The sequence below is a fragment of the Zalophus californianus genome, chromosome 4 (assembly GCF_009762305.2).
Source record: "Zalophus californianus isolate mZalCal1 chromosome 4, mZalCal1.pri.v2, whole genome shotgun sequence".
Classification (NCBI taxonomy): Eukaryota; Metazoa; Chordata; class Mammalia; order Carnivora; family Otariidae; genus Zalophus; species Zalophus californianus.
This window is the reverse complement of record NC_045598.1, coordinates 45,390,495-45,412,206: the sequence shown is the minus strand read 5'-3', so window position 1 is coordinate 45,412,206 and position 21,712 is coordinate 45,390,495. Positions and strand designations below refer to the sequence as shown.

The 21,712-nt window shown below is 44.9% G+C and overlaps 1 protein-coding gene across 1 annotated transcript in view; it reads left to right on the top strand.

Moving 5' to 3' along the window:
• Positions 1–21,712, top strand: part of PLPP3 (phospholipid phosphatase 3) — an 83,523-nt gene that overhangs the window by 11,506 nt on the left and 50,305 nt on the right. The gene's annotated exons all lie outside the window — the stretch shown is intronic.

Sequence of the window (21,712 nt, the reverse complement as noted above, 5' to 3'; positions counted from 1 at the left end):
TATTTTAGAAATCGCGTGACATTAGTTAAAATAGGTAAGGAAAAAAATGAAAAGTTTTATAGACAATATTTGGAATTAACATATTCATGAATAGTTTTGAAGAGAGAATTAATCTGCTCTGAGTTGTGTTTTAGCTGTGCAGGGTTTGAGGAGAGGGAAATGGGAGAGAGGAGGGAGACCAGTAACAGGGAGGCAGAGCTGGACCGTAAGCACCGGAGACAGAGAAGAGAAGAGTGCGTAAGGGGGATGACAGGTAGCTCCTGATCTCCTAGGTGGGAGCCTCTGAACGGTGGTGCTGCCATTCCCTCACAAACGCTTTCAGTGCAGTGTTTATAGAAGGCTTAATGACATCCATCTTGTAGGATTACTGAAATGCTTCATGGTCATAGCCTTACTAGGCAGATGAAGCTATAAGTTCTCTTTCTTCCCCCACTCTGGAATTTCTTAGTTCCTCAAACGCCCCTTAAAATAAATGGGCCATTGGAAATCCTCCTGGTTTAGAGAAACAGTTTTTCTTGGGTTGTAATGGTATTTTTAAAACAGTGTTGTTGAGATATAATACCTGAATTATATAAACATTACATACATATGTATTACATATATAAAATGTACAGTTCACAGGCTTTCGGTATATTCTACAGAGTTGGGCAACCATCCCCATTATCAATTTTAGAACATTTTCATCGCTGCAAAAAGAAACTCAAACCTGTTGGCAGTCAGTCTCCATTTACCCTCTGGTCCCGCCGTCCCATGGCAACCACTGATCAACTCTTTGGGTCTGTACATTTGCCTATTGCCTATTGTCCACATTTCATGTAAGTGAAATCATAGAATATGTGGTCTTTGTGAATGGCTTCTTTCACTCGAGATATTGTTTGTGAGGTTCATCCATACTGTATCACGTATGTACGGTGTGTTTGTTGAGCATGTATTAGTACTTCATTGACTTTTATTGCCAGATAATATTCCCTTGTATGGGCATACCACATTTATTTTATACACTTACCAGTTGACAGACATCTGGTGTTTTCCACTTTCTGGCCATTATGAATAATGCTGCTGTGAACATCCATGTATAGGTTTTTTATGTGTGCACACATTTTCAGTTCTCTTGGGTATCTATGCCTAGGAGTGGAATTGCCAGATCACGTGGTAACTCTGTGTTTAACTTCTTGAGGAAACTGCCAAACTGTTTTGCACAGTGGCTGCGCCATTTTAGAAATAGCCTAAGATTAATTAAAATATGTAAGGAGAAAACACAAAAGTTTTACCAAAGACCTTTGGAATTAACATATTCATGAAACCACTCTACTGTCACTTTGTTCTTTGAGCCATTTTCCACAAAGAAGCAAAGTTTTTAATCAGTTCACTACTGTCACTGGGTTTAAGATGAGTGAGCAGAGAACAATGAAGCTGACTGAGAAAAAGATGCTGGGTGGTCAGCTAGACCCGCTCACCCGCTGAGTAACATACTTCCACAGACCTGGGGATGTCACAAGCAGATTTCTGCCTCAGCAAAGTGAAAACAAGCCTCAGATCTTCAGAGTCTCTCGAAAACAGTTGAAAGTACAGATCCTAATATTAAGACCTTCATATTCCTAGGATCTGTTTTGCAGTATTTTTTAAGACCATGCAGTAGAACTGTAGTTTCTGATGAGGTTGATCATTTAACCTTTTCCCTGCTAGATGTATGGCTGTGTACATAATGATCAACTCAGAAGTCTCAGAATTACCGTGTATCTTTTGGACTCACGTGTCAGATGCCGGAGATGGTAAAGACTGTTAACCCAGACACACATCTTTAGGAATTAGTAGAAGCATCACGTTGGATGTATTCTAAAAATTAAACTGTAAGTGCTTAAAAAATGAAACCACCAATATGACAAAAGGGTGAGGAAAAGACATCTTTATTATCAGGAGCATTAGACACTGTCTTGCTTCATCTTTCCAATAACAGAATAAGGTAGATGTCAGTCACCTGGTTTTGCAACTCAGAGAGGGTAAATGATTTGCCCAGGTTCACACAGGTAATGTTTGTGGGGGCTGGGCTGAGACTCAGGCCTGCCAAAATAATGGCAGTTGCTGACATTTATCAAGTACCCACTCTGTGCCTCTCCCTGGTTGGAGCAGGGTGCACTCATTCTCTCATTTCGTCCCCCCACTGAGTCTGTGGAGTCCTTATTACTCTTATCTCCGTTTTATAGAAATAAGGTTCAGAGAGTTAAAAAATCACTTCTCAGAGGTTCTGTGGCAAGTGACTTTTGCAATATTGGGGTGCAGACCTAAGCCGTCTGACCCTTTGGGCCATCCTTCACCACTGGGCTCTACTGCTTTTGTTCTCCGAGGCTTCTGAAGCCCCCTTTGTCTGCACCCCTCCGTGCTGGCTCTCACATGGGTGACACGTGATAATTTGTCCAAAATGAGTTAGACTTAGGATTCTCACCCTGGGCTCTCTGGACCTGTAAAGGTGTATTAGGACAATTATGGGGCATTTTATGCTCTTTTCAGCACTTCAAAAATAGCTAACCTGTACTGTAACACATTTACCAGTGTGCAGCTAGTCTAGACTAACTCAGAGCATCAGCCTCTGCCTCGACTAGTCCAAGCACTGGCATTCTGTGCTATGATTTGAATGTGGAAGGACACCTGTCCACTCACTCTGATCTTGCTGTTTATTTCCACTAATAAGGAGATGGGCTTACCACTTTCTATGCTTTGATTAAAAAAAGGAGAGAAGTGATTTAAAGTACAGTTTCCTTGGTAAATGAAGACATCTTCCTGACGTCACAGAGGGTCAAGAAGGAAGTGGTAGGCATCTTTGGTGGTGAAAAGTTTGGACATCCTGAAATAGATACGCCGCTCTGTGAATTTAGAGGAGAGGAAGACACCGTGTCATGGGAAGAGGGACTTGAACTAGGCCTTTGTCACTCACATCAGGCAGCAGTAACGGGTTGCTCTGTTAGTGACCTTTTTTGTACCGTGGGCTTGATCTGCTGTCCTTGTGGTTTGTCATAACCTTTGGGTCACATTGAGAAATTGTGAGCTTCTCTGGTTAGTGGCTGTGGGCGCAGCACCTTCATTAAATGTGGTGAATAGAACTTCTACTAGTAGCCTCTTCCCCACAAATGACCCACATTGTTGTGGAGTTTGCAACCGCTAACAGGAAGTGGCAGATAATGCTTGTCAGCCACACGGTGGATTTCATTAGACACTTGCCCAAAGTAGCTGTTTTGGTCAATTTGGCCTCCATAGGTTTCTGGGGAAGAATGGCCGAATACGTTAGTTCTTACATTGCGTTTGTCTTGCTGTCATCTTGGCCTTGATGGACATTTTGATTAAATACGGAGTGTTGTCTTTTGAAGCAACTGCACATACTGTGATTATAGGGAAGAACTTCTAGCAGGCTGAGATTTTTTTAAGGTATTTCCAAGGGTGTTACCACCTTACCTGAGTCTTTTGTTTAGTGGGCTTCTTGCTTAAATCCATTTGGAGAGAGTAACTCCAATACCTAGGCAGAAGGGATGATGGGCTCCACTCATCCTAGTAAATCATTGCTTTGGAAGATCTGATCATAGGCATTGGGTGAATGCATGACTCCCAGGGGCTGGCTGGGAAATTAAAATATACTTCTTGGGTCAAAACATTAAAAATACTGGGTGCTTTCAATCCCATGAGGGAAATAAGCCGTCTTGATTTTTGGTTTAATTTTCCTAGGGCCATTGATGGTTGAAGAACCTTTAATTATGATTTTGCCTTAAATTGGATGTTTGCGGTTCTGCTGGCCTCAGCTGTGAAATCCAGTTATTATTAATTATAATCTTTCAGTGAATAGTTCCATCAAATGATAAAGTGTGCATCTGAGAATTAGAGTGTAAATATCCTTTTTTGCCTCAGTTTCTCTCATTCTAGATCTCTAGCTGCCTAAACCCTGAAAGCTAATAAAACACAAATACCACACTACGCCCAGGATGTCGTTCTCCAAATGCCAACTGGAAAGAGGCTAGGAAAAGAATGCTTTTGAGCGCCACCAAATAGGTATAATGCCAAAGGGGAGATACTGCTAGAGCTGATTTTTACAGATGAAGCAGTTGCCCTTTGGAGAGGTCGAGTGGCTTGCTGGGGATCCTGCGACTGGAAAAGTGGTCGAGTGCCTAGGATAAGAATCAGTCAACACCTTTGCTCTTTCCTCCAGCAGTGAAGACTGGCGTTGGAATTTGCACTGACTTCTATTTTCAATAATAAGCTTATGAAGCAAGCAAGTCAGCCAGAAAGTTTTGAAATGAAATTATCAGGCCTTGTAAAGTGTTCCAAGTGTGATTTGGGATTTAAAGCCTTTTGCCCATTTTAGTTTTGCCCGTTTCTTTGTAAAATTCCTGGAGGACAGAGATTAGACTGACAGCCTTCAGGCTGGAAGGGGGAAGGGCATGCACTTCGGTGAATCCTTCTCTGGCAGGCAGTAATGCAAGGGACTTTACAGGCATTATTAACTGACTTGAATTTCACAACAACCCTATGATGGAGGAGGTTGGAGTTCATTTTAGTTTTCTCTGAACCTAGTCAGCAATGCCTTTCTCAACTCCTTTTGGTGGGTGGTGACACGCTGTATTAATAATTCAGCTAGTTAATCACTAGCAGAGATCATTTACTAAGATTCCGGGGGAAGTGCTTTGCTGGAATCTGCTTGGAGCTGGTCACTCATGCCATGCAGCCACTTTTATTGAAAATATGTGGGAGAAGCTCCACTTCTGTAGAGCATTAGAGAAGGACAGGCCGGGGCAAGAGAATATTTTGCGGATTTCATACAGAAATGGATTGACTTTTTCTGCAGAGGGATGGCAGCTTCACATTCTGTTGACCCTTCCTTTTATCAGTCTTCTCCAAAGGAGCTAAAAAGGCAGGGAAATGCAACATTTTGAGTGAAGTAGCCTACGTTTTGGTTACAGGCTCTGTGTATTTCCCAGGCTATTGTAGGTTTCCTATTCATCTGGGATTTGAATGGTGGTGTGATTAGCATGAGAGCAAGTGCATAAAGTAGGTCTTTCTCTCCTCTTCCTAAAAGAAGTTTTGTGGCGTTTCTTTTTCTGACAGAGTTGGCATGAAGCTTTGACAAACACAGACCCATGGAAAAGTTAGCTAGGACTCAGAGCAGACCCATTTTGTACAGCTCCTTCGCACTCAGAGTGCAGAGAGGCAAAGCATCTGGCAAGAGGCCCCTCGGATCATAGAGTCATAGCGAGGGCTGCTTCTCTACTGTGGACTGGTCAGTGATGGATGGGAGATGCCCACAAGACCAAGGGGAAAGTGCATTCTTGGCTGTTGACCAAAACTGCAGATGAGAACATTCCTGGGACCCCGTTGTCTATCTGATCTATCCTTCAGTATTGAGATACATGCAAAGGCTTTTTTTTTCCTTTTTTTTAACAAGAGGTGGATCCTGCCCTTAAGGGGCAGGTGAGAAGATGAGGAGATAAGACACACAGTCAGTTGATGGAGAAAACAAAGCCAGGTAGTGGAAAATTAAATGAAAAACTTCCAGTATGGAGTCTAGGAGGCAGCTCTTTGCTGATCTTGGGCTCTGTTCCCTGCTTTGCTGTATTGGCTGGGGGACCCCTGGCAAGTCATTGCTACTTTAGGAATGATACAGTGGGGGTGACGATTCATTCCCTCTCTGCCTTATAGAGCTATTGAGACCCAAGGGTATAGTGTCCCAAATATGTAGGGAAATGCTGTTGTAGGCTGTAAAGCTGTATCTGTGTTGTGCGATGAATATATATATTTTATCTTCTGATTTTGTTCTCTGCATTCTCTCTGTTTCTCATTTTAGGTGCATGCTGTCACATACCTGTGGCTGAAAATATTTCTTTAGAGGTTTATTTCTAGAGTGATAGTGTCTGCTCTCCCCCATATATCCTTTATGCATTAAGCGTACAGAGTCGTTTCTTAAAACTGCAATTCTGATCACATAGGTCCTTCTCTTAAGACCAGGACTTTTATGACCTCGCATTGACTACAAAATAAACTTTTAAATATATTTGAGACCCTTCAGAATCAGACTCCAGCCAGTCTTTCCTGCTCCTCATTCCCTTGCTTCCTGTCCCCCCCTCCTCCGTTGCTCCATACTCTTGTCCCAGACATCTCCATCTTGTGGCCAATCCATGTGCTTTCCTACTGTCATTTCTCTTCATTCGATATGTGCTACTTACCTCATGATACTCAGTCAGTTCAAGTGCAGCCCCTTCTGTGGAGCCTTTCCTGATTTCCTCTGGGCGGAATTAGACCTTCTTTGGGTCCTTTGTATTGATCTTTCTTAGGTGGGAACTCTGGTTTGTTTTCAGTTTTGTACAGTTCCATCTTAATAGGGTATGACTTCCTGGTATATAATAGATGCTTAACAATTTTTATTAAAGAAAATGGGGGAGGTGGGGGGATGGGGTTAACTGGGGGATGGGCATTAAGGAGGGCACTTGATGTGATGAGCACTGGGTGTTGTATGCAACTGATGAATCACTGAACTCTGCCTCTGAAACTAATAATATACCAGCCGTTAACCAAATCAAATTGAAATAAAATATTTTTTTAAAAAAAGAAAGATGCTTTCAAAAAATTTTTTTATTAAAGAAAATGCCAAGAAAAAGTTATTTTAGAAAATAGATACAAGAAGCAAGAAGAAAAACAACACTTTTTCTGCCTCTACAACCGCAATGGTAAGGTAGCCTGGCACGGTATGTCTTCTTTCTATAAATAGCTACATTATTATTAAGTATAATTATAAAGCTAAACAGTGGATACTTAACACATACTTCCTGCGAGGCAGTGTGATGAAATGGAAAAAAAACAAAACAAAAAAACCCAAAAAAACCCTTTGCTGCTAGAGTTTGTAACAGCCCATCAAGTACTAACTAACTTGAGAGACTTGGGTATGTAACAAAATGAAATGCAGTTAGATATTTTGAGTTCAACTTTGTATTCGTACAGTGTTTTGAACTTGGTCAACAGACTGAATTTGTACTAAGGATGATAGCTGCCATTGGGGGAAAAAAAAAAAGTTTAACTTACCTTAAAAGCTAGGCCTGTGTTTGGAGTGAGAGGTTTTTCTCATCTGGTCCTGCCTTAGGTGAGGTTCTTCAGGGAGAGAGCAGAAGCCTTCTGCAGAAGAAAGTTGCCCAAACTGGGAATAAGAAATCTGGGTTTCTGTCCTAACTTTCTTTGCCTTTCTCTCTAACTTACTGGGTCACCTTAGCCAGGTAGCTTTCCCTGCCTGTGACTGTTGGCCTCAAAGAGTATATTAATATGAAATCTGTCTTCCTATAATTGTAACGCAGCATCAATTATGTTTGGTACTGTGTCTTCAAGTAATTATTATCATTATTAATAATATTAATTAGTTTTATCATTAAAAGCCCCAGAATAAGTGGTCGTGATCTGTCATTCAACAAATATTCCTTGAGCATCTTTAATGTACCAGGTACTGTGCTTGGTGTCAGGATCTAATGATGAATTGGTTGTGGTCCCTGCCCGTGAGTATTCTAGAGTAGACATTGGTAGATCCGACTCTAGAAGTACAGCACGGACATCGTACAGAGAGAGGTAGCAGAATTGATTTGGGGGGCTGAGGGTAGTAATATCACAGTTGTTTGGATGGCGAATCGGGAGAATGCTGTTTGGCACCGTTTTCAAGTAAGGCATTCCAGTAGCAGAGTGGTTCTTCTGTCTCAGCTCTGACCAGTACTGATGACCACGCTTTAGAAAAATCTTAGAATGCAGGAGGTGGGGGGACCTGACCATCAAGTTTTTCCCCTGCCTACTCCTATTTTATGGATGGGAAGACTAGGCTCAGAGAAGTTAACTGTCTTGGAAAATGGGTAAAATCCAGAAGAAATGAAACCCTTGTCTTGTGCAAGTTCAAGTTTAAATCCAGTAAGTACCATATTTTAAAGCATCCCTGTATACTATGGATTTGGTTATTCTGCAAACCAGATCTTGGCCCCATGTGTCAGTAATCTACAAAGCCTTTTAAACCTTAACACAACATCCCAAAGCGTAGTAATATATTCTTATAGTAAAAAAATTCCAAAAATACGATTATGCTTAAAGGGAATAACCCTCTCACCTGTCAGCCCTCTAAATTCTAATCCCCAGAGGCATCTACTGTTAACAGTTTCGAGTTCCTGCCAGCCTTATTCTGAAGGCACAGGTATTCTCATTGATACCCACCTTCAGCCGTGTTGCTCTCATTGTTTCCTAGACACACCCCACAGATGTCTGCCTTCTGGCCTTTGATCATGTCTTCCCTCTTCAGAGCACCGTCCTCTTCCTCTCTGCCTGTGGGAGAGAGAATCCATTCTAATGGCTGGTTTCTGCTCATCCCACTCGCTCACTATGTCTGCCTTGGGGTATTTCCATCCCCCCGCCCATCTCAAGTCATCTCCGCTCTGGCACTAGTTAGCGACCTTAAGCAGATCACTTGCCCTCTGTTGGTCTAATACTCCTCACCTAAATAATGGGCTGTATAATTAGATGGTCTTTAAGATCTGCTTGTGGCCATAAAATACAAAAGGCTGAACCTAGCACAGTGCTCAGTTAGTTGGGAGTCTTGACCGTACTGAATGCCTGAACCCTGTCACAGGATTTCAACATAAGAGGAGAGATGAAGAGGTTCACCTACCAAGTTCCCCCAACTTAAGTCTTGCCTAAAGTGTTCCATTCTAAGAATGGAAAAAGGATGTGTCTTAGGGTAGTTCTGGGCTCAAATCTTGGTTCCACCATTTTGCTAGCTCACAACCCAAGGCAAGGGTCGTAATCTCTCTGAAATTCAGTTTCCTCATCTGGCAGATGGGGATAATAATTCCTATCTTAGAGGTTGTCCCAGGATTGGGGACAATAATTCCTGTCTTAGAGGTTGTCCCAAGATTGGAAGATGCCTGGCAGACCATAGGCTCTTCCGCCTTAATCTCTGCCCTGCCCCCTCAAAACTTTTTGTTCAGGAACTGTTATCTGTCCGAGATAATTGGCAAGCTTCAGAACAAATAAGCGTGTAAGAGTGCTGCATGTGTAGTATACAAAGCATGGATTAGACGTAACCTATCTGATCTTTGAAAAGTAGCTCTGGAGTCCTTCCAGAGAACCCTATAGCAGCTGCACCATGCAGCTACCTTTCCATCGGCTCTCGCTGAAGGAAGGTGTTTTCCAGTTGGGAGAGTGCACGCTGGGAGTTCATCTTTAATGCATTCCAGTGTCCTGAGGCAAAACTTGCCTCAGAGATTAAGCCGAGCATATTAACCAATATCATTTAAAGTTGATTAAAACTATCATCTTAATTAAATACAAGAGAACAAGAAGTTCTCAGTCTTCTGGTAGCAATTAAAGACTAAAGAGTCAATTTGAAGTTGTTTTTGCAACTCTTAAAATAATACTCTCTCTCCCCCCCTCCCGTGAAAAGAGTTTCTTAGCTATAGACATGCCCTCACATTGAGGTTTTTGAAAGCTGTTAGGACTACAAACCTGCTGGCAAGGCCTTCTGCTGCCAAGGCATCCGAGTTCTCAAAAGCAGGAGGGTTCAAGCTCAGGATACGCTGATTTGGAAAGAGAGCCCAAACAAAGGACCTTTTGAGGCAGGAAACGGGGCTTTGGCCTCAGCACAGAGCAGTGTGGGATTGGAACAGCGCCCCGGGACTTGCCGATGAGGAGAGGGACTCTGAGATCGATGGAGGAAGTATAAACTTTCTCCATAAAGCAAGAGTTTATTCCAAAACCCTCGAAAGTTGGTTTCAGGAGCTGTTATCTTTCCTCTGTCTGCTTAATCAGCATGCCTGTAGAATATGGACTTACCACTCTTGTATGTCTTTTTGCAGAAGAGGGAAATGATCCACGAAGGTGGTACACACAGACGTGACCATTCTAGCAAGGCTGTCTGACCTGAGACCAAAGGTTTTCTTTCAAGACCCGAAGCAGCTATGCTCATGAATTCACTTATTCACCCGTGTATTCGTGCAACATTTACTCATCGCCTGCTCTCTGCTAGGAGTGGAGTTGAAAGGGTATGGTGTCTGTTCAAGGAGGTCAGACTTGAAGGTTTGAAGGGAAGGAGACTGCCCTTCATAAGTACCCACCGCTGTGTTCACGTACGCGTGACCCTCCTCCCCGCACCCCCCCCCCCAACAGGTTTTTAAATTTGACCTTCCCTAAAGTCACGCTTCTAATACTCATCTTCACAGATGAACAGCAGCAAACCGACCCAATAGATGGAGCCCTGCGGGCACAGGTTGGTTAGAGAAGAGTGACAAACATGGAGAAGACTCAGGGATATAACTCAAGGAGGAGAAAATAAGTTCTGGCGGGTTCTGTTCTCCATTTTTTTTTCCCCCTGTTCTTCATTTTTATGTATCTAAACTGTACCTACTAAGCAAACACTTCCATAAGCAGTAAAGACCCACTTCCTGTCAACTGCTGGGTAAGATTGGGGCAGGGGGCAGGGGGTGAAATAGAACAGTGGCGACAACAGAAGGAAATGAGAGGGTTTGGCAGAACCACTGACCACAGAACTGAGGCTGGGAGGGCCTGGGTCAGCTGGGACCACCACCTAGAAGAGGTGCAGTGACTCTGGGGTGCAGTGACTCTGGGGCACACATTTGGAAAACTTGAGTTTTCTGGAACTGATGAGACTCCTAGCTGTGAGCCAGAAGGGACAGTTTGTCATAGATGAGTGATCTTAAATGCGTGCTCTTTGCCCCCCATGTGCATCAAGAATGTAGCCCATGCTGCCTGGCTTTTGAGAGACAAGATCTAAGGGTATCCAGCCTCTACCGTTAGCATTGTTTATGCGGCAGTTAACTGCTATTGTTCCTACATAGTTTTAGGGATGTGCTGCTCAACCAGCAAATGCAAGCACACTTGAATTCAGAGGGGCCAGGGCCTTGAATCTGCAGACAGGTTAGGTTACCCTAATATCAGTTAGATGTTGTCATGAGATGAAGGGACAGCTTGTCTCCCTCTTTTGATTCCCACTTGCAGGTGGTGTTTTTGACAACTGGACTTAATCAGAGAAGTGATAACAGCTGATTGGGTTATTGAACAACCCGACGTTTAGAAGAAAAGTTTCTGATGTGTTTATCGGTATTTCCCTCTTTGAATTAGAGCATTTTGCACAGGAGATTGAAATTTGGAGGAAATATTGCATGCCTACATGTATTTGGAGAGGTGTAAAGGATAGATACTGGTTTATGTAGAACCCTGATAGTGAAATCTGAGGCAAGGATGTTCTCTTTTTACTTCCATATTCCTCGTGCCTAACTTGGGGCCTGATACATATTAGAAGTTTTTCAGAAAAAATGGAGGGCGCCTGGGTGGCTCACATGGTTGAGCGTCTGCCTTCAGCTTGGGTCATGATCCCAGGGTCCTGGGATCGAGTCTTGCATCGGGCTCCCTGCTCCTTGGGAGCCTGCTTCTCCCTCTGCTGCTCTCTCTCTCTCTCTCTCTCCCTCTCTCTCTCCCTCTGTCTCTCATGAATAAACAAATAAAATCTTTAAAAAAAAATGGAAAAACCCAAGTATTTTGACACTAGCATAAATTTTTAGCCTTTTTAAAAAATCTGTGACTTTGTTTTTCATCACTAATGTTTTAAACTACCCAAAATTTGGGAAAAGAGAGAAAATCACCCATAATCTGCTACCTAACACAGATGTTATTACCATTTGGCATATTTCCTTTTAGTCATTTTTATTTGATTTTCTTTCAGTTATTTAGTAGGTATATATACATACATATATATTCATACGATTTTCTTTGTTGCTACTAACTGCCATAATTAAAGTTATTTCTCTTTACAGTCATTCAGAATTAAGGATTACCCTTTAATCACACAGATTTCTCTTCATTTCCTTTTGCTTTCCTTGCCTTACTCCCCCAAATTAAAACTCCCTGGGGTAGGTCCTATTGCCCCTGCTTGCTAGGGCTACTGTAACGAAGTACCACGAAATGAGTGGCTTAAATGGCAGAAATTATTATCTTACAACTCTGGTGGCTACAAGTTGAAGATCAAAGGTGATGCAAGGTGGTTCCTTCTGAAGGTTGTGAGGGAAGAGGTGTTGCATGTCTCTCTTCTTGGCCGAAGACGGTGGTCTTCATGTGAATATGGCATCCCCTCTGTATGCCCTGTACGGGCATCTCTACATCCAAATATCCCCATTTTTGCAGGTCACTTGTCATATTGGATTAGGATCTACTCTAATGACATCATTGTAACTTACCTACCTCTGTAAAGACCCCATCTCCAAATCAGGTCACACCCTGAGGTCCTGGGGCTAGAACTTCAACTATGAATTTTTTTTGGGGGGGAGGGGACACTCCAAGCCATAGCACCCCTCCATTTATATGCAAGGAAAATGAGGCCCCAGGCAGGTAGTTTGAGATTTGAATTTAGGCTTCTGTGACTCTGAAATGTGCATTACCATCACATCCTGTTTTCTACCCATGAATTGAAAATACCGTGAACAAAGAAAAAAAAAATTACTTCCTTGATTTGAATTTGATTAGTGTGAGACAATGTTTGATGATGGTTATTAATTGCTAAATTTAACTGTTTGGCCAGTTGAAACCAGTGTAATCATGTTATTTAAAAATGAAGTTAAGTACACTATGCTTTGTTAAAACTTCTCATTGTTCTAAAGTATTTGCTAAGCCTGTTGCACAGATTGCCCCATTCTTACTGGAAGTACGGGGTAATACAGCACCCCATAGGCTCTGGGGCATCCCAATGATTCCCTGGCAGTTGGATCACGTTTTATAGTAAAACCAACCAATATTGCATATGGCTCATCAGTTTTCATCTTGTTTCCTTATCTTGTATGTAGATTCCCTTTAGTTTTTTGTTCTTCTCCTGAGGGATTATGGCAAGCTACATATACACAGACATGTGCCAACTACACCCCCCATGCACATTTTTTTTACAAGAAAAGTAACATTCAATAATATCTCATATAAGGTTCATATGCAAAATTGTACAATTGTCCCAATATCTCTTTTATAGATTTTTTTTTGGATCCAAGATCTAATCAAGTTTCACTCATATTTGATACAGTCTCTTTAGTCTCCTTTATCTGCAACAGATTCTCATCTTTTATATATATATCTCTATATATAGATATATATATATATAACGTTGCATTTATTGAAGTGTTCTGGCCAATTATTTTACAGTATGTCCCACACTTTGGGTGTTTCTGTTTCCTTATTGCTAATTCAGTGAGATAAGTTTGGCGTGAATGGCACATACACACCAGTAGACCCCAGGGAAGGCCAGAACCAGACAATACCCAGCTAAGGTAGTCAGCCAGGCCGTGGTGCGTAGGGTGTGATGTTCACAGCAAATACAAGGTCCCCGGTGCAGCTCTTGAGTGGAGGAGGTTGTATGGGGCCTGCTCAGCCTTCTTTGTGAAGCAGGAGTGGGAATGGCACTGAGTTTCAGTCCTGGCTGGAACCGAAGCCTAGAAGTAGTGACCTCTGGCATTGTGCAGTACGTAGATCCCTGTGTCTCTTTTTCACTGAGTGCACTTGGGCCGACCCCTACTCTTTTTTTTTTTTTTTTTAAGATTTTATTTATTTATTAGAGAGAGAGAGAGCATGTGAGGGGGGAGGGTCAGAGGGAGAAGCGGACTCCCTGTCAAGCAGGGAACCTGATGTGGGACTAGATCCCAGGACTCCAGGATCATGACCTGAGCCGAAGGCAGTCGCTTAACCAACTGAGCCACCCAGGTGCCCCACCGCCCCGTACTCTTTTTCTTAACTTCCTCACAGGAATTTATTTATTTTTTTAAGATTTTTTATTTATTTATATGACAGAGACAGCGAGAGAGGGAACACAAGCAGGGGGAGTGGGAGAGGCTGAAGCAGGCTTCCCGCCGAGCAGGGAGCCCGATGTGGGGCTCCATCCCAGGACTCTGGGATCATGACCCGAGCCGAAGGCAGACACTTAACAACTGAGCCACCCAGGTGCCCCCCTCGCAGGAATTTTAAAAAAGGGTTTGACCTATAATCACTGCATATTCCCCAGTTGCTCTCACGTCTGTCCTTTGTTCATTGTGGACGCATCATAAATATTTATTGGAAAAAAGTGAATGAAGAGAAAGTGAACAAACAGTCTCCATAGAGATGGAGACTATCAATACGAAGTGAAGGTCCAAGGAAGTCCCAAGGGACATTCCATTCAGACCAGCAAGAAATGCTACGAAAATCCCCACTTATTTTCCTTTAGCTGGAAATAATCAAACATTGAAAAGACACTGGTATTTTAGAAAACTCTACTTTTATTGTTGCCCTTGGCTGCTTTAAAGGAAGTGAAGAGCTCCCACGTCGGGGCAAAGGGCTGCCCTAATCGCCTTCCTTCGTGTTGATGTCTATTGTAGGGAAGACCATGAGCGACAGCAACCACTCCCATGGATTGAGTGTACTTTATATGTCGTACTGTATCTCTCAATTTCACAGTAACCCCTCAAGATGGGCTCAACTAGCCCCATTCCACAGATGGCCTTCAGGACGCTAGCTGCTCGCGTGACGTCATAGGACTAAAAAGAGGCAGATCCGAGCTTCAAATGCAAATGGAATCGACCCCCAGGCCTGTGTTTCTATTCTGATAATCCATAGTGTCACTCACTCATGTCTCATGAAACAGCCAAAGGCTTGGTGACTTTCATGGTACCTATTCAGTAACTGCGCATGAGGTAAACATTGGGTTTCTCTGTGGGCCAAGATAACACCTCTCTCTGTCCTTGCTGCAGAAGACACACCATCCCGTCGTCATCATAGTTGAGAGTTACCGAGCATTTCTGGGTGCCAGGCGTTGTCTTAGCAACTTTGCTCCTAGGCTCCCATCCCTCTTACATCCCCGTGAGGTGAACTGACGTGGTGAAGGTGGAGACGAGACCCAGGTGTGTCTGACTCCAAAATCCCCGTGCTTAGAGCCACACCAAGCTGTTGTACTTCAGTTGCCAATAGATGGGTTGCCCTCTCGAGCCGTTTGCTTCTAACCTGCACCGAGGTACGCTCCTGAAGAGTGCTGTGTATTCAGATAACCCGAGAGTCTAACAGGGCGGCTGCTGCAGTCGGTTCCAGAGAGGTGTTTAAAGCAAGAAGGGAAGTAGCCCCAGACTCTCCTGGAGAGCAGGCAGTGTTTATTTGAGTTGTGCTGGCCAGGACCTAGCGTGGCGTCAAGGCTGTGGGAGGCCTTCATACATTGCATTCGGGGTTGATGAGGATGTGTCTACAAAATGCAGAAGGCTTTTCCTCGGGAAGGTGGTTGGTCATGCCTCAGTTAGCAGGGAGCTTGAGTTCTGAGGACCCTGTGCTCCAGGCTGTCCTCCACATGGCTGCCAGAGTCATCTTTGTAAAGCGGCCTGGCCGTGACACTGTCTACCCTAGACGGATTCTTTTTTTAAAGATTTTACTTATTTATTTGACAGAGAGAGACACAGCGAGAGAGGGAACACAAGCAGGGAGAGTGGGAGAGGGTGAAGCAGGCTTCCCGCAGAGCAGAGAGCCTGATGCGGGGCTCGATCCCAGGACCCTGGGATCAGGACCTGAGCCGAAGGCAGATGCTTAACGACTGAGCCACCCAGGCGCGCCCCCTAGACGGATTCTTTAACGTCGAGTCTCTGCTATGCATCCAGCATTGCAGAGGGTAAATAAACACTGTTTCTGCCGGGTGATAACGAGTCTTGTTTGAAAGCCATATACATGAAACATGATTTTAGAGCCAGTGAGAGATCGGTTAGGCTCACTTTTCTTGAGAGAGTGTTCTGGAGAGTTCCGGTTCTTCGAGTTTGTACATCTCCCTTTGAGACTCAGCAGTGAACTTTGAAGACTCCGGGGAAGAGGCTTATGCTACACATGCTTTGGAATATGACCACACAGTCCCAGTTTCCTCTCTTTTATAGCTAAGGAGGCTCAGTGAAGAACAGGGACTCTCAGTGGAGAAAGTTATCCAGGCTTGGGCTCCAAAACCCAGCCCAGGGCTTTGTCTGCTGGCAGGGACCCACTCTGTTTCTGTCTTCAGCCTAGGCAGTCCTAAGGCCCATATTTCTCCTGTCTCTTGAAGCCATATGTTTCTCTGGCTTTTTCGGCCCTTCTAAGATAGGCCTCTGAAGTTGGGTGTCTGAACTCATTCTGTTTCCTTTTTGGTGCTGTCTTGGCAAAGATATTGGAAAGCAAAGTCCACCATGAGGCAGAAGAGAAAGGAGGAAAAAGAGCTGCAGGTTTGCAATATCACAGGATCCCTAGGTAAGAAAGACTGGTCCTTCTGCTGGGATGTTGCTACATCCCTGGACAGGGAGCTCTTCTGAGGGCGGGAACCCTGTTTTATTCATCTCAGTATTTCCTGTCTCCAGCACACATAGGTGCAATGGCAGACATTTGATATATATGTTTAAAGGTTTTATTTATTTATTTGACAAAAAGAGAGCACAAGCAGGGGGAGCAGCAGAGAGAGAGGGAGAAGCAGGCTCCCCGCTGAGCAGGGAGCCTCATGCGGGGCTCGATCCCAGGACCCTGGGATCATGACCTGAGCAGAAGGCAGACACTTAACAGACTGAGCCCGCCCCCCCCCCCCAGGCACTCCAAACATTTGATATTCATTGTGGTTTAAAATTGTGTTGATTTGGTGTATGCATATAAAAGTTCCATTTTATGTATATTATGCATCCATTTTTTTTTAAAAGCCCTTGAGTTCAAAAATGAAATTGTTTTTACTTTTTAGAGCAATGACTCCCAAATCACCTGGGAATAGAATCACTTCAAAGGCTTGTGACAGTTGAGACTTCTCAGGCCCTTGTCCTGGGAATTCTGATTGAGTTATTAAGCTCAACTTCTCAGGCCCTTGTCCTGGGAATTCTGATTGAGTTATTAAGCAGGTCTGGGTAGTGCTTGGCATGTGTTTTTTAATGAGTGTCCCTGATGATTTTGATGATTGGCCAAATCTGAACGTCACTAGCCAGAGAATAACTTCGTTCAGTGCCCAATTTTACCCTGCAAGACAGACATGAAAATCAGCACTAGCCTTCAGGCCTGGAACCTTGAAACAAACAAAGCGTGCTGAGAAATACAGAGGGTTCTAGGCAGAACAATAGGCCAGTATACCTGGTGTCAGATTGAGAGGGGGTGATAGAGAGAAATGACTTGGAACCCTAATTAGACCTGCTCCCCAGTTCTCAAACCTGCAGCTCTAAGCCCCCTGCTAATTGGCAGTCCCTTAATAGATTAGGAGTTGGCATCAGGTTTGCATGTTATTATAAACCACACACAGAAAAACCCAGTGGCTGAGGAACTCCTGCCAAACCCAGGCCTGGGTTTTTGTGAAGCTTTTGAAGTGCGCTGGTCTTTCAGTATTTTGTATAGTCAGTGTACTGAAAGGCATCAAACCATTCCTTTGGATGGGATTTGTGAAGGGCCAGTTTGTTGAATAATGAATTGCCCGAGACCCATTTTGTCATCTTGACGGACAAGCAGGAGCCCACATCCACAGTTTTGCTCTCAGTGGTACAGGGAACAGGATAGGAGAGATGATTTCTCACGGATCCGGTCTTGCGCCCGGCAGCCTGCCCCCCGCCCCCCTCGTGCTGTGGCGGGGGAGGGAGAACCTGAGTGCGTGCGCTGCGTGCGTGCCCGGCTGTGTGACCCCCCCCCCCCCATACACCCTAGCTCGGGAGATGTGCGAGGTCTGCTCCTTCCAAACGGTCACAAAACCTGACCAAACTCAGAAAACCATTTTTGATTTTTCTTGGTGCTCCGCTGATTCAGATGGGCTGTGAAACCGTTTCCTGCCGTTGACCTCCATGCGCCGGGGATACTTGTGTTGCACCCTTGGGTGGTAATATATGCGCTGCCTGTGCTCCCCCGCCCCCTGCAATTGCATAATAGGGTCCCTGGTCTGAGGGGAGGCTGCCCAGTACAGAGAGCCACATTGTGCAGAGGGACGAGCCGCGGCAGAAGGGGCCCGTTCCAGGCTGCCAAAGGCACGGTCGCGTACCCCTCCAGCCTCTGAGCAGTCCCAGGGGCCTTGCTCTCTGCTCTTCTCTGCCCAATTAGGTTCCAGTTAGGGGCCTTCCATTTCTTTCCAAGTCCACTTCCACAAAGGGAGAGCTGTAGTGGAGGCCGAGATTTCCGTGAAGACCTTCCAATTTTCAGGCAAACATACCAGGCAGCTCTCATGGCAATACCATGGTGAAGGGGAATAATGTTATTTGGCATTTCGCCCTTAAAAAAAATGTATGTGTGTGTGTGGGGGGGGATGGTTAGGGAGGATGTGGGGAGGATGGGCAGAGAGAACAGTGGGGGCTTTGTAATTTACTGCTATAGAGAGGTCAGGTGGGCAGGGCCATGAGGGGAGGAGGGGTGCAGAGAAGGCCTGAACCCCCCCCCCTTGGGCTTCACTACCTTCTTCTCCCCCTCTGCCTGAGTCACACATTTGGGGAGGTTGTAAGGGGGAAGATGAGTTTTTATGTTTTTATTTGGAAGAAGGACACTAGACATTCTGTCCCTCTGAGGGAAGCTGGCTCCTTGCTGCTTTTCAGGGATTAAGGGCCTGGCTTCCAGTACCATTGAAGAAACATCCCAGGAACTACCCTTTTCTCTCAACAGCTGAAAAATGCATCACAGAGCGTGGCTTCCTGGAGAGTTTTGGCAAAAGAGCTTCCCTCTGGAACAATAGGGTTCCTATAGCAAACCACAGGGGTTTTTTACTGCAGCCCATTCTCCTGTATCTGAATGCCCACATTTTGTTATCCCCATCCTGGTGGGGGGAAGGGGAGGGCTGCCCGAGCAGCTGAGGGTGGCCCCAGAGCACAGGGATTTCTAACTCTGGGGACCCAACCAGTTTGCCAGAGGCACCCCTTCTCAGTCTGGGCAAGAGCACCTACAGTTAGGACAAGTGCTGGCTGCCCAGAACTGTGGAGAGCCGGCCTGGTCCAGTGGCATTCGTGCCCTGCTGCTCCGCGACCTTGTTTCTGATCTTCAGTCTGGGCCTTTGCAAAACCTAGCTGGTGCTGCTTCCCTGGAAGGGATGACTAGGAGGAATGAAGGAGGCCCCACTCTCAAGCGCCTAGAATAGTACCCAGTCTGCTGCAGGAGCTGATGCTCATTCCCACCTGCCTCCACTCCACAGGGCATTTCTGCTGTTAACCTCCTCCTTTGACAGAGCCAAGAGCTGCCAGTCATGAATTCAGTTTGCATCTGAAGGTCTGCAGATTCGGGGATGTTTGCTGGAGCTGTTCTTTTATAAATGAGCACCTTTGAATTCTGGAGGGTGCTGCTCGGCCAGTGTCTCTTCCCAGACTTAAAAGAACGTAGTGTGCCCCTGTTACCCCAGCGGGGATAGTGGGCGGGTGGCGATGCCCATTTGTCTTCCCTGCACAGGAAGGAAGCCTGCAGTTTGTTTATAAAACATCTAGGCTAAAGGCGAAAACGCCTGAATTAGAAATGTCCCTAAGACACCTGATAAAACCATCCCTTTCATTTTGCACATGAAGAAACAGAGCCTGAGAGAGCACAAGTGTGACTATATAGTTAGATAACCTCACTAACACTGATGAAGACGAGTCATTAGGATCGTCAGTTAGTATGGGTTGGTATTTGTTTTTTGAGGTCGCCTTGCCAAGAGAAACTTAACTAATACTCCCAAACTCACTTGTGTTGTCTTCTTATGGATAGCAGGCGTCTCTTCACTGAATCAGAAACTAGTGTGGAAATCATTTTCTTCTCTAAGACATTGGCTGAGCTGACCCAGCTCTGACTACTTGAGACTTCATTATTCAGTCGGTGAAAGGTTGCCTAATTCGCTAGGATAAACATACAATGTGGAATGACCCTAGTCCATCTATTTGGATTCAACTTATTTCAGTTTGTAGTAATGCTAGTGATGATTAAACTAGAAACCTTTGTCTCCAAGTAAGACATTTCTTCTGGAGTGAACAACATTTTTAGCTGCCAGTGTTTCCTTTTTAGCATCTTTTCAGCATCTGTGTTTTAGGAATTTGATGGCCTCCCTCAAACTCCTTTTCTTATTTTTCCTCGGGGTTAAAAGCTGGGTAGGGGATGAGGGTGGGTTACGACAGCAGTTTTGTTAACTGTTTTGCGGGGGGCGGATCTTTCCAGTCTGGATTTTTTTTTTTAATTACTTTTATTTTTTAAAAAAATTTGTATAGCCTTAACTCTGTCGTTGGCATTCAAATGACAGCAAGGAATCTTTGAAATGCATTTACTGGGTTAGTCAATAAGCTGGTATTACATCCCTGCTGGCGGCCCAGTCATGCCTCCTTGCTCCCTGAGCAATTTAGAAAGGCTTCCCTGGCTGGTCCTGTCCCATTGCATCATGGGTAGCTGTCCCGAGAGTCTGCATTTTTAGAGGGCAGGGAAGACATCCTATTAATTCCTGTAGCCCATAATTCTCCCAGTGAGGACTCAGCTTCAAAGCCCCTTTTTTCTCCTTCACTTTCTGGCCACCCAGTGCATTCTGGAAATCCTGGTGGGGCATACAACAGGCCTCGGATTTGGAGAAGAGAAGTTTGACTTGTACTTTAACCAGGTGTCCTGTAACGCCATTCCCTCCCTGGATACTTCTAAAACAAAAATGTAGCCCGTGAATACAGCACCGAGAGAGGAAATAAACGACAAATTAAAAAGCGATTAGTGAGCATTTAGGCAGAAGGTCAGAGGGATTATTTTGGACTTCAGACTTTCCAGCTTTCAGGTCCTGTATTCAGTTACAAAATTGCATTGGGGAATTACTTGTGCAGGTGAGAGCTGTCAGATTGGAAGAAGGTTTCTGGGTTCTACAGAAGGGACGTTGACAGGTTGGGAGTGGGGAGTGTGCTCCTGGCGTGAGGGTCGTCTTATCCCTGGCACCCTGGAATGGCTCCAGCATCACTTGACTGGAGTGACAGTCCTTGTCGGAGCTGATACAGCCTTGTCCAGCTTAGTCTGGCCACCTTCTTGAGGAAACCAGAGGAAACCGGTCAGGCAGGCTGATTGGCATCATGTAAACAGCTGGAGAGTAGATTTTCAGGCTGGGAGGGCAGAGGACTCACCTTCATTAAATCCCTGCCCTGGGATGGGTCATCTTCATAGCTCTTGAAAATGGGTATCGGGGTATCGGCGTCCTCTTTGTACAGTGGGGGCTCTGAGAAGTGAAGCAGCCTGCTGATGGTTCCATAAATGTTTTTAAGTGGCAAAACTGGTTTTCAAACCCAGATCAGAGCTGCATTCCTGAGATTTGTGCTCTTCCTCTGACTGGGCGCTTTCTCCTGGGCAGCCATTCCCAGGAGGATCACAGGAAGTGGGCCAGGGGTGTGCCAAAGTGGATCTCTAGGCCCCCGGGACAGCTGGGCAGCGTGGAGTGGGGCCACTGAACAGCCTGCTCAGCTTACCTGGGGGTACCCTACAAAGTATTTCCTCATAGTTTCACTACCTGACAAAGACCGGGAAGCTGAAAATTCAGGGTCTTAGCAGTCATCCAGCCCAATAGCCACGCATCTGAGACTTGGTCAGGTGCCCCGTAAATAATTCCTCATGGATTTGTCGGCTCTTCATGAGGACGTCTGGTGGTGTGTTGGTGTGTTGTTTTGGGGGATCGTGTTAGAAAAACAGGAGTTGAGATGTGAGAGAGTTCAGATGAAAATTCAGAAAGGTGGGGGGAAAAGGGATCGATAAGCTATACGCTGTATTTGGGGCA